This window comes from Pan troglodytes, chromosome 17, assembly GCF_028858775.2.
Source record: "Pan troglodytes isolate AG18354 chromosome 17, NHGRI_mPanTro3-v2.0_pri, whole genome shotgun sequence".
Lineage (NCBI taxonomy): Eukaryota > Metazoa > Chordata > Mammalia > Primates > Hominidae > Pan > Pan troglodytes.
This window is the reverse complement of record NC_072415.2, coordinates 81,819,644-81,835,838: the sequence shown is the minus strand read 5'-3', so window position 1 is coordinate 81,835,838 and position 16,195 is coordinate 81,819,644. Positions and strand designations below refer to the sequence as shown.

At 35.2% G+C, this 16,195-nt stretch overlaps 1 long non-coding RNA gene across 1 annotated transcript in view; it reads left to right on the top strand.

The window, feature by feature from the left end:
* Window positions 1-217: 217 nt before the first annotated feature.
* The window catches only part of LOC104003192 (uncharacterized), a 58,164-nt gene continuing 42,186 nt past the window's right edge, over window positions 218-16,195 (top strand). Inside the window, exons 1-2 of the long non-coding RNA XR_001711176.2 lie at window positions 218-291; window positions 6,132-6,217. This is a non-coding gene — a long non-coding RNA (uncharacterized LOC104003192). The remainder of the gene's footprint in view (window positions 292-6,131; window positions 6,218-16,195) is intronic.

Sequence of the window (16,195 nt, the reverse complement as noted above, 5' to 3'; positions counted from 1 at the left end):
AGAATAAAGCAATCAGACATAAGATTAATAAATACATAGAAAACTTGCACAAAAACATATATCAATTGGACTTCAGACATACACAGAACCCTCCATGTATGGAGACAGAACAGAAATCTTAATTCTTAGGAAGTTTAAATTATACAAAGTATTGTATCACAATGGAATGAAATGGGTGCTACCATGGTGACTGGCTGGTTTTCCTGAGTAGTGCCATATTAGAATCTCAGTGTTCCTTCATGCTTGTAGTACGTGGGACACTCAGTAATGCCTGACACCAGGTCACCTCTGGTGAGTGAACATCCACATTGTTGAACCCATGCACGACTTCTAACCGTGCTACATGGCCGTATTTTTCATATGGCAAGAATGGGCTGGTTAGGGAAGTAGGCTTAATAACATCCCCCAAACTAATCTACAATGTAATTATTAACTACCACTGAAATTACTACTGAATGAGCATTTTCACAAGTCATAGACCTATATTTACTCTATATTCATTCAGAGGTTAATACATGACACTTCTTCACCAGACCTTCTTATCACTAATTTTTCAATTGTATTTTTTCTAAATCTCTGACCACCCAGCCAAACAATTTTTCATTGGCCAAAATCAATATAGATCTATTTTCTATACATCTTGTTTTGCAGGAAAAAAAAAAAAAAACAGGTCCACTGCTAGACGTTCTGACCATTGGGATGATTTCCCTTCAGCACCATCATTCAGGGCTACTGTTATCTGAATTATAATGTTGAAGATGTCCACTTTGGGGTATATGATAGTGGAGAAATATTTCAAATCCAGATCTGAATATTTTCTTCTTTAATGAGCTGCTGATTGAAAACTTTCTTTGAGGCAAGACGTACGTGTGTATTATAAAAAAAAGGACAATATGATTGAGATGCAACATCTTGTGATTTTGAACTACTTTCATGTGCAAATTACTTGTACCTTTAGAAACTGCTTTAGTCCATTATTGTATATACCATTTTACTTGAGCATGAAGAGCTATTCTGCACATCCAATTTTATGACTCAGTAGATCAGATTACATCAAATTCGTGATATAAAACTCAGCTTAAATGACAACTTGAATACCATGCTCAATTAGCCAGTGTTAAAGATTTATGCATGTCAGCTCATTCTGATTATTGACTTGGGACTCATTCCCATTATGGTTACTACAACCACCATGTCTTTGGCAGATCAGATATATCCTGCCACTTGACCTCTGCTACACATCCCAATATCCACATTAAACTCCGAAAGCTCTGTTTTTATGGCAGCATTTTAGTGTTACCTCTAGCCTTACAGTGAATTATCTGCACAGATCACTTTAAGGAAATCAGCATTGTCTTCCTCAACATATCTCCCAAAGCCTTGATGAAAAGAATCTCTCCTGGACATTTCCAGAGTAGATGGTGGGTGAGTGAGCAGATCTTATGTAATAAATTTTCTTCTATATTCAATATCCTTAAAGTTTTCAACATCTTCCTCTACCAGGGAAGAATACTTATCATCTCAACTTCCTGCTAAGTAGAACACCTTAGAGTACATATTTATGTAAACCAGTTGAGGACAATGGTAAAGCAGCTTCCATCCTCTCAATCTAAGACATTAAATCCTAACTCAATTGATACATATATGTGATCCAATATTGTATCACTTCCATCCTTATATAACATCTGTAAGATCCAATTCCCTACATATTTCCAGGTCTCAATGAATACACATTGGCAAATTTTAATTGTTTTGATGTGTTTTCTCCCTTCTGGTTAGTTATATTTGGTACCAAGAAGTTGCAGAGAGTAATAGGTTGATAAATGAGAGTTCATCGTGATATTGTGGAGAATCAGCAGCCACCTGCAAAATAAACACCTCAAGATAAATCATTGCAGGTTTGTCAAGAAAGAAGGGCAGTATATTTAACAGGGGAAGAAAGGCTATTGTTGAGGGCAAAGAGGTGTGGTAGAGTGTTCAGGGTCTTAGCTTCATTGAAGTCTGCTCAGATGACCTGATCCCAGTTTTCAGATCAGTGTCATAACTTCACATAAGAAATTATGTGCATTAAATATCCAATACTGTGCATTAAATTGGAATGTAATTCAGCAACCCACAGAGTTAGACTGGGTTTTGTTTTTCAGAATGATTCTGTGACAACAGGATGTAATATTTATTTTGGAGCTATTTAAAAAGTTTCATAGTATCTTACCCAGACGTTCCTTTCAACTTTAAATTCGAATTTAAATTTAAATTCCTGAGTTCCTTATTTCCTTTTTACCAAATTCTACACTACTCTTTGAAGCAACCAACAATTCAGAGAATTTTTATACTTTTTATTTCTACTAAAATGTACTGTGACAGCTAGGAAGTCACCCAAACCTTGCATTCTGTAAGCATGTGAGTGATTATTAAGGCCTACATTCAGAACTGGTTCAGCATTCATTTCTTCTGCATAGTATCAGTTAAATGAGTTACAGGACAACCACAATTGAGGTTGGGAAGAAATGCACTCCAACTGTTGATAGAAGGAGCTGAAAAGTTACCAAGCAAAGAAACTTGGCTATCAGGAGGGGATAAATAATGTCTTTTTTTTTTTTCAAATAACCTAACACAATAAGAAAATTAATTGACCTAACAGCGAATGGTTGTATTTGTCCCATTTATCATTCTATTGACTCTACTCACTGTAACTAGATATTAACATTCCTCAGGGTACATAATAGATCATATTTGTTTTTAGACACCTGACCTCTAGCATAGTTCTTAGGAGATGGCCATTAACCAATTTCTTCAATGAGTAATTTATTGAGTAATGATTTTTTTTCTATTCTTATTAGGAAAACTAAGTCTAATGTGGAAAAAAAATTAGATATTCAGTCAAAGACACTCATAGCCCTTTTAAAATGACTAAATCAGGTTTTTACTGTGTGCAACAAGTTATCTTATGTTAGAAAATAATTATTTAGTCCTGTTTTTAAAAAGCTGTGTCTGATAGTGACAGCTAGAAATGCACAAACTTTGTCAAACAGTTCCTGCTTCAGTCTACCTACAGGTACAAAGCATGACCCCAACTTTGGATACACACCTAAAATATAAAACATCTGCTTGTCTGTTTTCATGATTTAAGAGCTCAACATTTTGAAAATCAGATTACTCAATGCTTGGAGAGCCACAAATAAATATAGGCTTACTTAGTATAGAAAAGAATGTTCTTTCCTAAATTCTTCCACATGAAACATTCTATTCTAAAATAAGAGCCTCAAGAAATTAAAAGTAGCAACTAAAACTTGAGGTTAATTAATATTTTAATGATTAGTTTTAAATAATTCCGAGGGAGGAGGCCAGCAGGACTTGTTTTCCAGTTATGTCTCCATGATTGAAGCAGGAGCTGGTGGAAATAGCATGCAGTGAAGAAGCCACACCAGTAGGTGGTGACAAAAGCAACCTCAATTTGCCCTCACTGCTCATTAGCATAAAGGCACAGTGCCGTGGCCACTTGCCTTATACTGCACAGAATTTATCTTATATGGTTATGGAATTTCCCGCCCCTTTTCCAGAAAGTTCTGAATAATGCCTCTCAATGAGCATATAATTAAAAGCAGATATAAATACAGCTGCCAACAACCCCATAGACTGCTGACTCTGGCCACACTGCCTGTGGGTTAGCCCTGCTCCTCAAGGAGCAGTACTGATCCAATAGAAGTTGCTTTCTGTCACGTCAGCTGGCCCTTGAATTCTTTCCTGGGTGAAGAGAAGGACCTTCCTACCTGCATCAGTTCCAAGTTCTCACATAAAACAGCAGCAAATAAACTGCTTAAGATGAAATTGGCAGGCCGCAGTGGCTCACGCCTGTGATCCCAGCACTTTGGGAGGCCGAGGCAGGCGGATCACGAGGTCAGGAGATGGAGACCATCCTGGCTAACACGGTGAAACCCCGTCTCTACTAAAAATACAAAAAATTAGCCAGGCGTGGTGTCGGGCGCCTGTAGTCCCAGATACTTGAGAGGATGAGGCAGGAGAATGGCGTGAACCCGGGAGGCGGAGCTTGCAGTGAGCCGAGATCGCGCCACTGCACTCCAGCCTGAGCGACAGAGCCAGACTCCTTCTCAAAAAAAAAAAAAAAAAAAAGATGAAATTATTGTTACAATTACATATATGCACAAAAACAAGTGCATTGTGTATATGTGTGTTATCCATATTCATACGGGGTATTTCATGAAAGAAAGAAAATAAGCAATTTTTTTGAAACTAGATCTGAATGAGTTGGCACTTTATAATCTAGACTTTGAGCATTTTGAATATTTAGTCCAAGTTACTCTTTAGTTAGCAAACTGTAAATTACAGTCTGTAAAGTTAAAATACAAAATACAAGTGGTTCCAACCTGAGAAAAGTATAATTTTAGAAATACAGGTATATAATTTCAAGCCTAAGTCTAATTGAGTTCTTTGAAAAGGTGAGCTGATGCTGTCACCATGCATCCTGTACAGGCTACAGAACCATGAGCTAATTAAAACTCTTTTCTTTATAAATTACCCAGTCTCAGGTATTTCTTTATAGCAATGCAAAGATGGACTAACACAATTGTACACACTTTTATTTGAAAACAAAAAGGCAAAGATTGTTTAAAACCAATGGGAATGATAAAACACTGTAAGTAAACTTATTTTAACAAATGCCATATATAAGGGCCATTCAATTTTTTTATTAAAAAAATAAATTTTACTTGGGAGGCTGAAGCGGGTGAATCACCTGAGGTCAGGAGTTTGAGACCAGCCTGGCCAACATGGCCAAACCTCGTTTCTACTAAAAATACAAAAACTGGCCAGGTGTAGTGATGTGTGCCTGTAGCCCCAGTTTTCAGGAGGCTGAGGCAGGAGAATCGCTTGAACCTAGTGGGCCAGAGGTTGCAGTGAGCTGACATTGCGCCAATGCACTGCAGCCTCGGGAACAAAGTGAGACTGTGTCAAAAAAAAAAAAAAAAAAAAAGAAAAGAAAAATTACTAAACAGAAAGCTTTGCTAAAGGACCTTCTCTGATACTGAATTATCTGTGAAGGTAATAGTGTTTATAATGTGAACTAAGTCTTCTGCAGTCACCTGTGACATCAACAATGATCCATGGAGACTTTGAGCAGATTCTCTACTATGTAAGCAGCTGGGAAAATGACAGAGGATAAGTTTAAAATGTCATATTTTACCTTTGTTTGCATTGAGAAAAATTCATTGAAATCCACCTGTATAGCATCTTCGTGAATTCCTATACTTAAAATAAAATTGGAAGCAAAGGTAACATCAAGAAGCTTATTTTATTACTAGAATGTTGATGTTTTTTACAATAATTGGCTTAGTCTTCTTAAAACCAGTTAACAATAGGCACAATGGTTCTGTTACATGAATATACATTTAATGTTTTGGCTTCATTTATTTTTCTAAATTTTCCATATTTATTATAAGCACAATATCTCTACTATACTCATGTATAAAATGGCAAATAATTAAAAACAGATTCTTAAATATATTTATATAAAATGTTTTATATTTAAGAGAGTCATTCCTAATTTAATTTCTATGTATGAACTATTGGAAGGTAACTGAGAAATTAATAAGCATTAACAAAATTGAGTCAAATGTTTCCTATTAATAGTAACTTGATTTAAAACAAACATGTTTAGATTTCATATTTTTGAAATATTCAAATATTAGTACCATAGTGGGTGATAACAAAATTGCTCCTCTGAAGATGTGAAGGAATCATAAATATTATGATTTGTGTAAATGCTAGAATGGAGATGTGAGAGAAAATTGCCAGTAATTCAATATTGAGATGAATACATGAAGTCCAAATAAGTCATCAATAGCTATATACAGGGAGAAATATCATGTGTTTAATAGATTCTATTTGAAAGCTAGATTGAGCCCAGTATACTCGGTTAAGTCTCTTAAACTGCTTTACCTTCAAAAAGGATAGTATCTACTCTGCAGGACTGGGTAGATTAAAAAAAATACTGAGCGAAGCCACTAAGTGCTACGATGTGGGCTTCCATCCAGTGATTTTGGTATTTGTGCAGTATGTGTTCCATGTTGGAATGTGTCTGCATTAACGCTTGTCATCCTTTGTAATTCTTACAGTTCTTCCCCCAAATTACAAGGAATGGAGGCTGGGAAACTACATTTCTGAGACTCCTTCATCATCAGGATGCCAGATAATATTTTAAGTAAGGAAAATAAAATTAACTTTTCTGGGGCGAGATGACAGACGAATGTGCAAAGGCTTTCCTGTTTTCAAGAAGCAGTTTCTTACACTATGCTTTTTATTCACGTTAAATGAAATTCTATTAGAATAAATTGTATCATGAGTTTTTAAATAAAATAGTTAATGATTTTTCACATCTCTCCATCTGACTGTTGAGGGTCAGAAGAGAGAATATCATTCTGCTTGTATAAGAAAGGACTGGACGCATTTCTATCAAATGTAAGTTCTCAGTAAATGTTAATTGGCTTACAGTAAGTTACAACAGCATTGTGGAAACTAAATAAAATCATATCACCTTTTCTTGGAGTAAATTCTATGAAATGTAAATGCTCCATATGCATAAATCCTGGGTTAAAGTACTTTAAGAATATGCAGTTCTTCTTTAAGTTCTGCATTGCTATAAAATCTGCCTAGAAATTACAGTAAGAATGGCTTTCATTACCACAATGACATTGAAGGGTTAAATCTTTATTTCTCTCTGTGCGTGATTAAAATATAATATTGATTTAATAAGGAAATAAACTTATTTGATTAAAGTATAAAAATGGATTATGAATCATCTTATTTTAATTATATATGATAAAATCCCTCAGAAAAATATTTCCCTGAATATTACCCTGGGTATTATTGCTTAATTTAATTAATACTTTTATATAGTATGGAGATGATTTTATTATCACATACATTTATTATGATTTATATTAAATTTATATGCTCTCTTTAGTAAGGGATGTTATGAAATTCCAGATATATGTACCATCAAACACTGATTGTAATATTTGGTTTAAAAATGCCACAGAGATTACTGAATAAACTTAATAATTAAATGCTATGCTTAGGATTTGGAATCAAGGAAAAGGTAAATAATTTTTTTGTTTTATTAACACTTAAAGGAATCTTGTTTTATGTCAGAAGAAAAGTAACTAATTTTAATATTCACGGATATATACTTGATATGTTTGCATTAACAATATGGAAAATATATGTTTTTTAAATAACAAGTTTTGATTTTAAGAATGTAATGATTATTGGAAATAGTTTTGGAGATAGTATTTATGTTGTCGTTATATGTTGTACTTTTTTTCATTTGAGTTTGTTATCAATACAGGTAGTTATAATTTTAAACATTATTTTTTGACCCATTTATAAATCTACTACCCATTAGTTCTTTTACAGTGAACTGAAAACTTGGTTTTCATATTTTGCCTGAGGTATGGTAATATACCCAATGAGGGGTGCTTACGGCTACAAGTTTCAGTTCCCAAATGACAAGCTGGGTTCCCTTGACCTGTTTACCAGCGAGAAAAATGTATTTATTAATGCAGTTGTTAACAGGCAAACTTAAAATGCGTTAGCCTTAACATTTATCTTTGGAGCTTTACATAAACAAAAATATATAAATAAAAGTGGTGTTCATTTTTGTAAGTGGACATGAAGTGCAATCTTCTATAAATGCTTTTAGCACGAGATGGTAAAAAACTGTGTTTTCACTAAAATATGATTCATAAACATTAATTGAAAATATACACTTCTATCTCAGATACATAGGTAAAAATATTCTGGACTATACTGTAAACCACATTTAGTGAACACAAAATTCAACCCTGATCATAAGCCAGTGTATGTCAGAACTGTCTGGAGTTCTTCACCTCAGCAAATAATTACATTTACCTTTTTAAAAATTTTAATCCTGTGCATTGACCACATCCTGAACAACCACTCTATGTTACATTTGATATTATACCTAGCACAAATATGTAAGAAAAAATATAAGATACGGATCAAACCCTCCTGGTAATCAAAATCCTTAAAAATAGTTGCCCTATCAAATGAAAGTTGTTAGTTCTGATAAGATAATTTTGCCCTATCCAATTAAAAAGACAATACAAGAGTGTATCTGAGTATTAAAAATTGTACCAAATAAAATATTTGTTTCTATCTACATGTTAGATCTTAATAATGAATTCATAGCTTGATCACTACCTTTTCATGTTCAGACAACTTGATATTATAGAGTCACAGTAAAGATTTCAATTAAACATTCTTTTAAGTAATTTTTCTATGTGAATTTATACAGATGATTGATTAAAAATAGATTTCTGGAAACCTGACAGTCACTTCCCTCGGGCTCTTCACAGATCCACACTGTTTTTCCTATAAATGAAAACTTAGATATGGTCCAGCTGAAAGTTTCTATTTTTATTAACTTTAAATTTGTACTACAGAAAGATCACAGATGTTTTGATATTGCTTACTATTTTATTAGATGATTATAAAATGGGCATTATAAAATATTGATATGTATTTAAAAATGATTGCTGACATTTTTTAAAATCGCCATCGCAATAGGTTTTTATTGCTGCTGCAGTCAAAATGTGGACTTTGATTGACATTTTCCAGGAAGAGAATTGTGAGAAGAATAATTGGATATTCTGTAACATTGTTCTAAGAACTGTTAGCTCTGTTGCATTTTCTTGGTTTGACATTTTGCAAAATCCTACTGTCTTCATTTGCAAGGTAGAATGGAAAGTTTATGGAGACTTGGGCAACTTTCCTATGAAATCTGCCAATTAAATAAACAATTGAGATTGGAATGAGTGTGGCTTTTAATACGTTAGACAGAAAAAAAGAAGGAAACAATCCAAAAGTGTGAGCAGTTCTTTATCAGCTCCTAGAAAGCAACTTGTTCTTGGGAGTTGGAATTTCTTTTGTTTTATCTCTGTAATAAGGCTTTCGTTTGAATTATATTTCATTTATAATAAAACTTCCTTCTATGTGTGATGTTACGAAATGTTAAATATAAATATGACTAATACATTAACAGTGTACTCAACACCAACAATGTCAGTTTCACATAATTTGACTTCTATGATATATTTCCTTTACATTCAATTTAAAATCCAAGCCCAAGAAACATGTGTTGTGTGTACAATTTACGCTAAACTTTATGTTGAATTCTGAAGACAAAACGATACATATGGCAAGACTCCTGCTCTCAAAGCATCTCACTTCTAGTTGGGAGGAAGAAAGTTGGCAGTAAATACACTGGATGGTAAGTAGGAAGCGCCTCACACAGGGAGAAACATTGTGCTATAATTGAGAAAATATGGGATGTTTAATGATATTATAATAACATTATTTTTATTATATGAACAATGTTTCAAAGTATTTGCTTTCTGAGGTGACAATTTTTGTTGCAGAGTAATTCAAAGCACAAAAAAATGGGTGAGTGATACAAACGCAGGCAAATATAATGTAGTCTCAAATATTTAATCATTGCTTACTCATAATCATCAACACAATTCTCCATTTTCATGATAGTATCTTATTAAAACAGAAATGGATGAAGTCAACATAAAGTGTTCTAATTTATTTAGACTACAAATTACTACAGGTCCACTTCCCTAAATGATACATTTTTAGACTTAGAATAACAGGTAAGTGCAAAAAATAATCCACTGATTTTATTCAGTGGGGTGTGAAATGGAGTACACTTGATCAGTTCTCAATATGCATGCCAGAAGACCTTTGCTCACTAATTTCTTCCTCATCATAATTCAAAGAGTGTGTCGTGTCAACCTGCTTCAGATCTTCTACAGGCTAAATAAACATTATGAGGATATTGTAGAACTTTTACCTGTAGTGGATGGAGGAGGGCATAAAAAAAGGAACACCTTTTCTTTGAAAGGAAATTAAATAATGCATGAGAGGGCTAATGATTTTGCTGAGTACCAGTGCAATACTTCCCAAGAGATTCCACCATATTAGAAATTATTTGATTGTATTCTATACCCCTGTCTACTAGCCTGGTGAGGGTCAAATGTAGGAGAATGAAAATACTACCTGTAATATGCAGCAAAACCTGTGTTATGTTGGTCCAACAGGCTTTCGTTTAAGGTAAAAATAGCTCTCTATTTGTTTTCAAATATGACTTTTAAAGTGAATCTAAGAATTGTATAAATTCAACCAATTTTTTAAAGTGGAGGCTTTGGCTGGGTGCAGTGGCTCACGGCTGTAATACCAGCACTTTGGCAGGTGGAGGTAGGAGGATTGCCTGAGTCCAGGAGTTGAAGGCCAACCTAGGCAACATAGGGAGTGACCCCATCCCTACAAATAATACTAATAATAAATTACCTGGGTATAGTGGCATGAGCCTCTGGTCCTAGCTACTCAGAAGGCTGAGGTGGGAGGATTGCTTGAGCCTAGGAACTTGAGGCTGCAGTGAGCTGTGATCGTGACACTGTGTACTCTAGCCTGGGTGACAGAGCAAGACTTTGCCTTAAAAAACAACAGTAACAAAACAGTCAAAGATTTGGCAGAATGAGAATATGACCACCATGTGTCTACTGATGTCATTATTATGTCATAATGAAACATTTGGGTTTTCTCAAGTATAGCACCATGCGCTAGGCTCTCCACACATCCCGTTCTTCACCTTTATCAGATACAATACTTACCACCTGGTATACTTACTGCCAAATTTCTTCCTGCCAACTAGAAGTGAGACACTTTGAGAGCAGGAGTTTTGTCATATTTTTCATTGTGTTTCCAGAATTCAACACAAAGCTTAGCATAAATTATACACATGTACTCTTTTGAAGATATATTTAGTATGCCACAGGTATTAAGTATCCTTCAAAATTTTACAAAAAAATTTTTTGTACAAATGAGATGTTGAGAAATGTTCTCCATGAAAACCAACATTATGGATGCTTAAAATTAATTTTCATCAAAGTTGTCAAATATTATATTAATTTATCATCAAAGTTAATATTACTGTCTTCATCTTATAGATGAGAAAACTGAGTGCAAGTTAAGTTCATCTACAGAAATCAGAGAATTACTAATAGAAATAGAAACAATTGTGGTTTTTTGGGAATAAACAATCTGGTGACATAAAAGAAATTTAACTCCGAAAACAAAATATTATATAGGCTCTTCAAATATATTATCTCACAAATTGATCATGACATAGGACAGATGAATAATATTTATTCAAAACAAATGTATCTCACATCAAAATGGTTTTCTTAACAAATCTCAAATAAGGTTTGCATCTTAAAATGGAGATTAAAATTTTCTACCCATCTTTGTTTGCTACTGTAAAAAATATGAGAATATAATGTTCTCATTTTAACTTATGGATTATGCAGGATAGAACATTGTTGCATTGCACCTTCTCTGTAGAACCATTGAAACTTGATCACGCCTGTAATCTCAGCACTTTGGGAGGCCGAGGTGGGCGGATCACGAGGTCAGGAGATCGAGACCATCCTGGCTAACACGGTGAAACGCTGTCTCTACTAAAAATACAAAAAAATTAGCTGGGCGTAGTGGCGGGCGCCTGTAGTCCCAGCTACTGGGGAGGCTGAGGCAGGAGAATGGTGTGAACCCGGGAGGCGGAGCTTGCAGTGAGCCGAGATCACGCCACTGCACTCCAGCCTGGGCGACAGAGTGAGAGACTCCGTTTCAAAAACAAACAAACAAACAAACAAACAAAAACAACTTGAAAGAGCTATGACTCAGAGGTCAATTTTATCAATTTTATACTTAAAATTGATAAAACAGAGAGAGATTACATTTACAAAATAGACACCATATGTATTTATTTTACATATGAATTTAGCCCATACTGGAAACAAATATATCATTGTTCATATTTTATAGCCATTTCAATAAACTCTTTGTGTCTTCTGTTTATACTCCCAGCCTGAATCTGAAAAGCACAGCTCAGTCCTCTTAGCTCTGTGGTCATGGACTGAACATCCTCCTGCTATGAAGGGCCTGTCACCCTGTGAACAGGCTGCCCTTAATCATGAGCGCTTAAAGTTACATAGTAGGCTTAATTACAAGCAATAATTGGGAGTTTATAATTATAAAATTACTTTTTTTGTTGTCGTTAATCTGCATGACCTCACCTCACTGTGCCACATGTAGGCAATGTTTAAGATTCTAACTTTGGGGCTCATCACTAATCCAGGCGAAGCAAGCTTTTAGGCCAGAATTACCGAAGCTAGATGGATCCCACAGATCTCAATCATGTTTCTCCAAAAGACTCTCTGAAAACTGACATTTAAAACTAGAAAGTGAAAGAGCACCAGTATTATGCTGCACGTTTACACAAGCAAATAATGATCATTTCACATAAATGACAGAGCACACATGGAGAGAAGTTTAACTAGTCCTGGTGGTGAATTTATTCTCTTCTCTGCTTTCTGTTAAGAGTGAATAGTTTGATGATAATTTATCCCTTCACAATAGGGATTTCTTCCCCTGGCTATTCTGAGTTCATAGAAGAAATGCCTGCTGCTACTTATCACTGCCAAATTTAATGTAACAAGCAGTGAGCAAAACACAGTTAGTTCTTACCTGAAGGGAACTTAGATTCTCATGAGGAATAGAAGAGAGTAACAAATATGCGACAAAGTGAGCTAATATTTACTGAGGATTTATAATGTGCCTGATATTGTTCTGATTTTGTTTACACTACTAAAATTCATGTAATCTTTATAGTAACCCTATGAAGGTGAAATATTATAACTTCCATTATACAGATTGGGAAACTGAGGCACATAAATCTTAATTAAATCATCTGGTTTCATACAACTATGGAATAACAGAACCTTTGAATAATAAACCTTAAAAATGCTCAAAGAAATGAAATTATAGTAAGTGCTATGAATAAAACTACAGAGATATTTTTAATTAGAGACTAAAGTTCCTTTTTATTTTAGTGGGAATACATGGGGAGTACCTCTGTACAATGGTGGCTTTGAATATAGTCCTGAGAAAATGAAGAAACAAGCCATGTGCCCACGTAAAGAAAATGTGTTTCAAGCACAGGGAAGAACAAGTGCGAAGATTATCAATAGGGATGTGTTTGGCTTTAAAGGATGAAGAAGTCATAGAGAGATGAACAAAATGACAAGTGACAAAGTCAGATTGGTAGAGACACGATCAGATTATGAGGCATCTTGAGCTAAAAAAATGTAATTTTACTCTGGCCAAATAAGAAGTCATGAGGAAAGTTTAAAGTTTTAAAGAAGAGTTTACAGAAAAAGAGCGGCATGAAATGAGTAATTTTAATAAAACCTTAAAGAGATCACTGTGTGAAATTGTATAGATACAATAATGGCAGGTAAGAGGCTTTTGCAAATCCAGAAATGATCGATGATTTAGATCCCAAAGTACTGATCGGTATTTTTTCACTCCTTTTCTCATTATTGTAACTTGTGCGTCGTGTCATCTAGTATGTGTACTTGCATGTTAACCAAAACAAAGGTTCAAATAAATGGCTACTATGATGACAATGTGAACTTTAATCTTTTGGAGGTAATTTTGGTCTTTGGAAACACGATGAAATTGGCATGGTAGAAAGGAGGAACATAGCTAAATAGAGGGTAGACAATCAAGAAGTAAAGTAGAAGAGACCTTGGGGAAAACTGTCTCCATACCTGCTCCCCCTTCCAGCTACCTGGCGCACGATCTGCTTACAATGGTTCTGGATACTTTCCTGAATGGACATAGGACCATGATGAGAGAATCCCACCCAGCAAATAGGACACAACTTACCTCGAGGAAGTGTTATTCTATGTATGAAGCTGTGAGGGACCAACTCTTACTGAGGTGCGGACACCAGAAGACGGTAGGGTGGATTAGGGAAGTGATGATGGGGGTAGTGAGAAGATGTTTTGTTTAGGATGTATTTTAAAAACAGTGCTTATAGAATTTTTTAAAGGGCTGAGTGTGGGTGGAAGAGCAGTTCTGGGAGTTCTATTTTGATTTAGAGTTGATAAACACCTGCGCTTGCATGTTTATCATAGCACTGTCCACAATAGCACAGTCATGGACTAAACAGTGTCCACCAATAGTTGACTGGATAAAGAAAATATGGTGTATATATACACCATGGAATACTATGCAGCATTTAAAAATGAAATTATGTCCTTTGCAGCAATATGGATGGAGCTATAGGCCATTGTCCTAAGAGAACTAACTCAGAAGCAGAAAATCAAATATTGCATATTGCCCTTATAGGTGGGAGCTAAACAGTGGATACCCATGAACACAAAGATGGAGATAATAGACACTGGAAACTATAAAATGGGGGAGGGCGGGGTAATTAGGGTTCAGATATCATCTATTGGTTACAATGTTCAATATTTGGGTCATGGGGGAATTTGAATCCCAATCTTCACATTATACATGTGTAAATCCATGAAAATGACTGAGGCAAGTCTGAATCATTTTATGAGGTTTATTTGGCAAAGTTAGAGATGAGCACAGGGAGACAAATCTATGTCTTTCTCCAAAGATGACTTTGAAGGCTTTAATATTTAAAGAGGAAAGGGCAAGGCTGGGCGCAGTGGCTCACGCCTGTAATCCTAGCATTTAGGGAGGCTGAGACCGGTGGATCGCTTGAGGTCAGGAGTTCGAGACCAGCCTGGCAAACAGGGTGAAACCCCGTCTCTATAAAAAACACAAAAATTAGCTGGAAATCGCTTGAACCCGGGAGGCAGATGTTGCAGTTAGTCGAGATTGTGGCACTGCACTCCAGCCTGGGCAACAGAGTGAGATTCCATCTCAAAAAATATGTATAAAAATAAAAACAGAAAAGGGCAGACATTGAGGAAAGAGGGGAAAAAAATGAAAAGGTGTGGTAGGTAAGAGGCAAACAGTTACATCTTTTGAGTCTTTGATGAGCCTTTCACTGAATACACAATTTACATGTGAGGGCATGTTGAGGAATACTCACTTATGCCATGCCCTGGCTCAGTGAATCTGCATTTTTACATAACATAATGTAGACAATAGGGCAGAGGAAGCAATCAGATATGCATTTGTCTCGGGTGAGCAGAGAAGTGACTTTGAGTTCTGTCCTTTGTCCTGTACCTATGAAGATACTGTATCAGTTTACATTGCCAGGGTGAAATTCAACACAACTGTTTTAGGGTGAAGATCTTAGAACCACAGGGAATTTCCATGTCAGCAAGTTGTAAGGGAGGTGTGTAGTTTTTTTTTTTTATCTCTGTAGTCATCTTATTTAGGAATCAAATGGGAGGCAGGTTTGTGTGACCAAGTTCCCAGGTTGACTTTTTCCAACAGCTTAGTGAGTTCAGGGTCCCAAGATTTATTTTCCTTTCACACATATAATACCCTTGAGACAAAAACGCATATGTACTTCCTGAATCTAAGATTTTTTTTTTTAAAGAGTTGACTGGGGAAATGTTAAGCCTGTGATGATTATTAAACATCCAAATGAGGATGCTGTATAGAAGAATAGTGTGGAGGTTTAAATTTGGAAAGGATCGTATTCAAAATCATGAGACAAGATATTCACCTGGGGAATATGTGGATTTACAAAAGAGAAGTCAAAGTACCCTGTACCTTGAAGAATTTCAGCATCTAGGAGGCAAATACTGGAGGAGTAATTGAAGAAAAAGACTGGGAAAGAATAACTATAAAATAAAAGGAAAACCTTGAGAGTACAGTTTTACTGAAGTCAAGTTAATAATAAAAAAGAAGTTGGTTTTCTGCTTTTATCCATAAGAAGGGAAAGCAACGTTGTTCAGTCCTGCTGAGAAGTCCAGTCAGATGAAGACTAAGAACTGTATTCCTATTCGTTATTAAAGATCATGATACCAATTTAAAAGGAGTGCTAAGAAAAAAGCCTGATTCAGTTTGATTCAAAAGAATCAATTGAAATAAAGGTGAACTGTAAACGCTCGCTGAATTTTTTCTGTGAAAGAGCAAAAAATATTGTGATTGACTTCTTGATGTTCCAAAACATTTTTTTTCTGTCTTCCACAGTATTGAAGTTATACTGAACACATGGCAGATTCTCTTTCAGATAGCGTTCTAGATGAATAACGGTTTTGGCTTCGAGATGCTTTTGCATGTGTTTCAGCTGGCAGGAGCGATGCAGTTATTCTGCAACCCT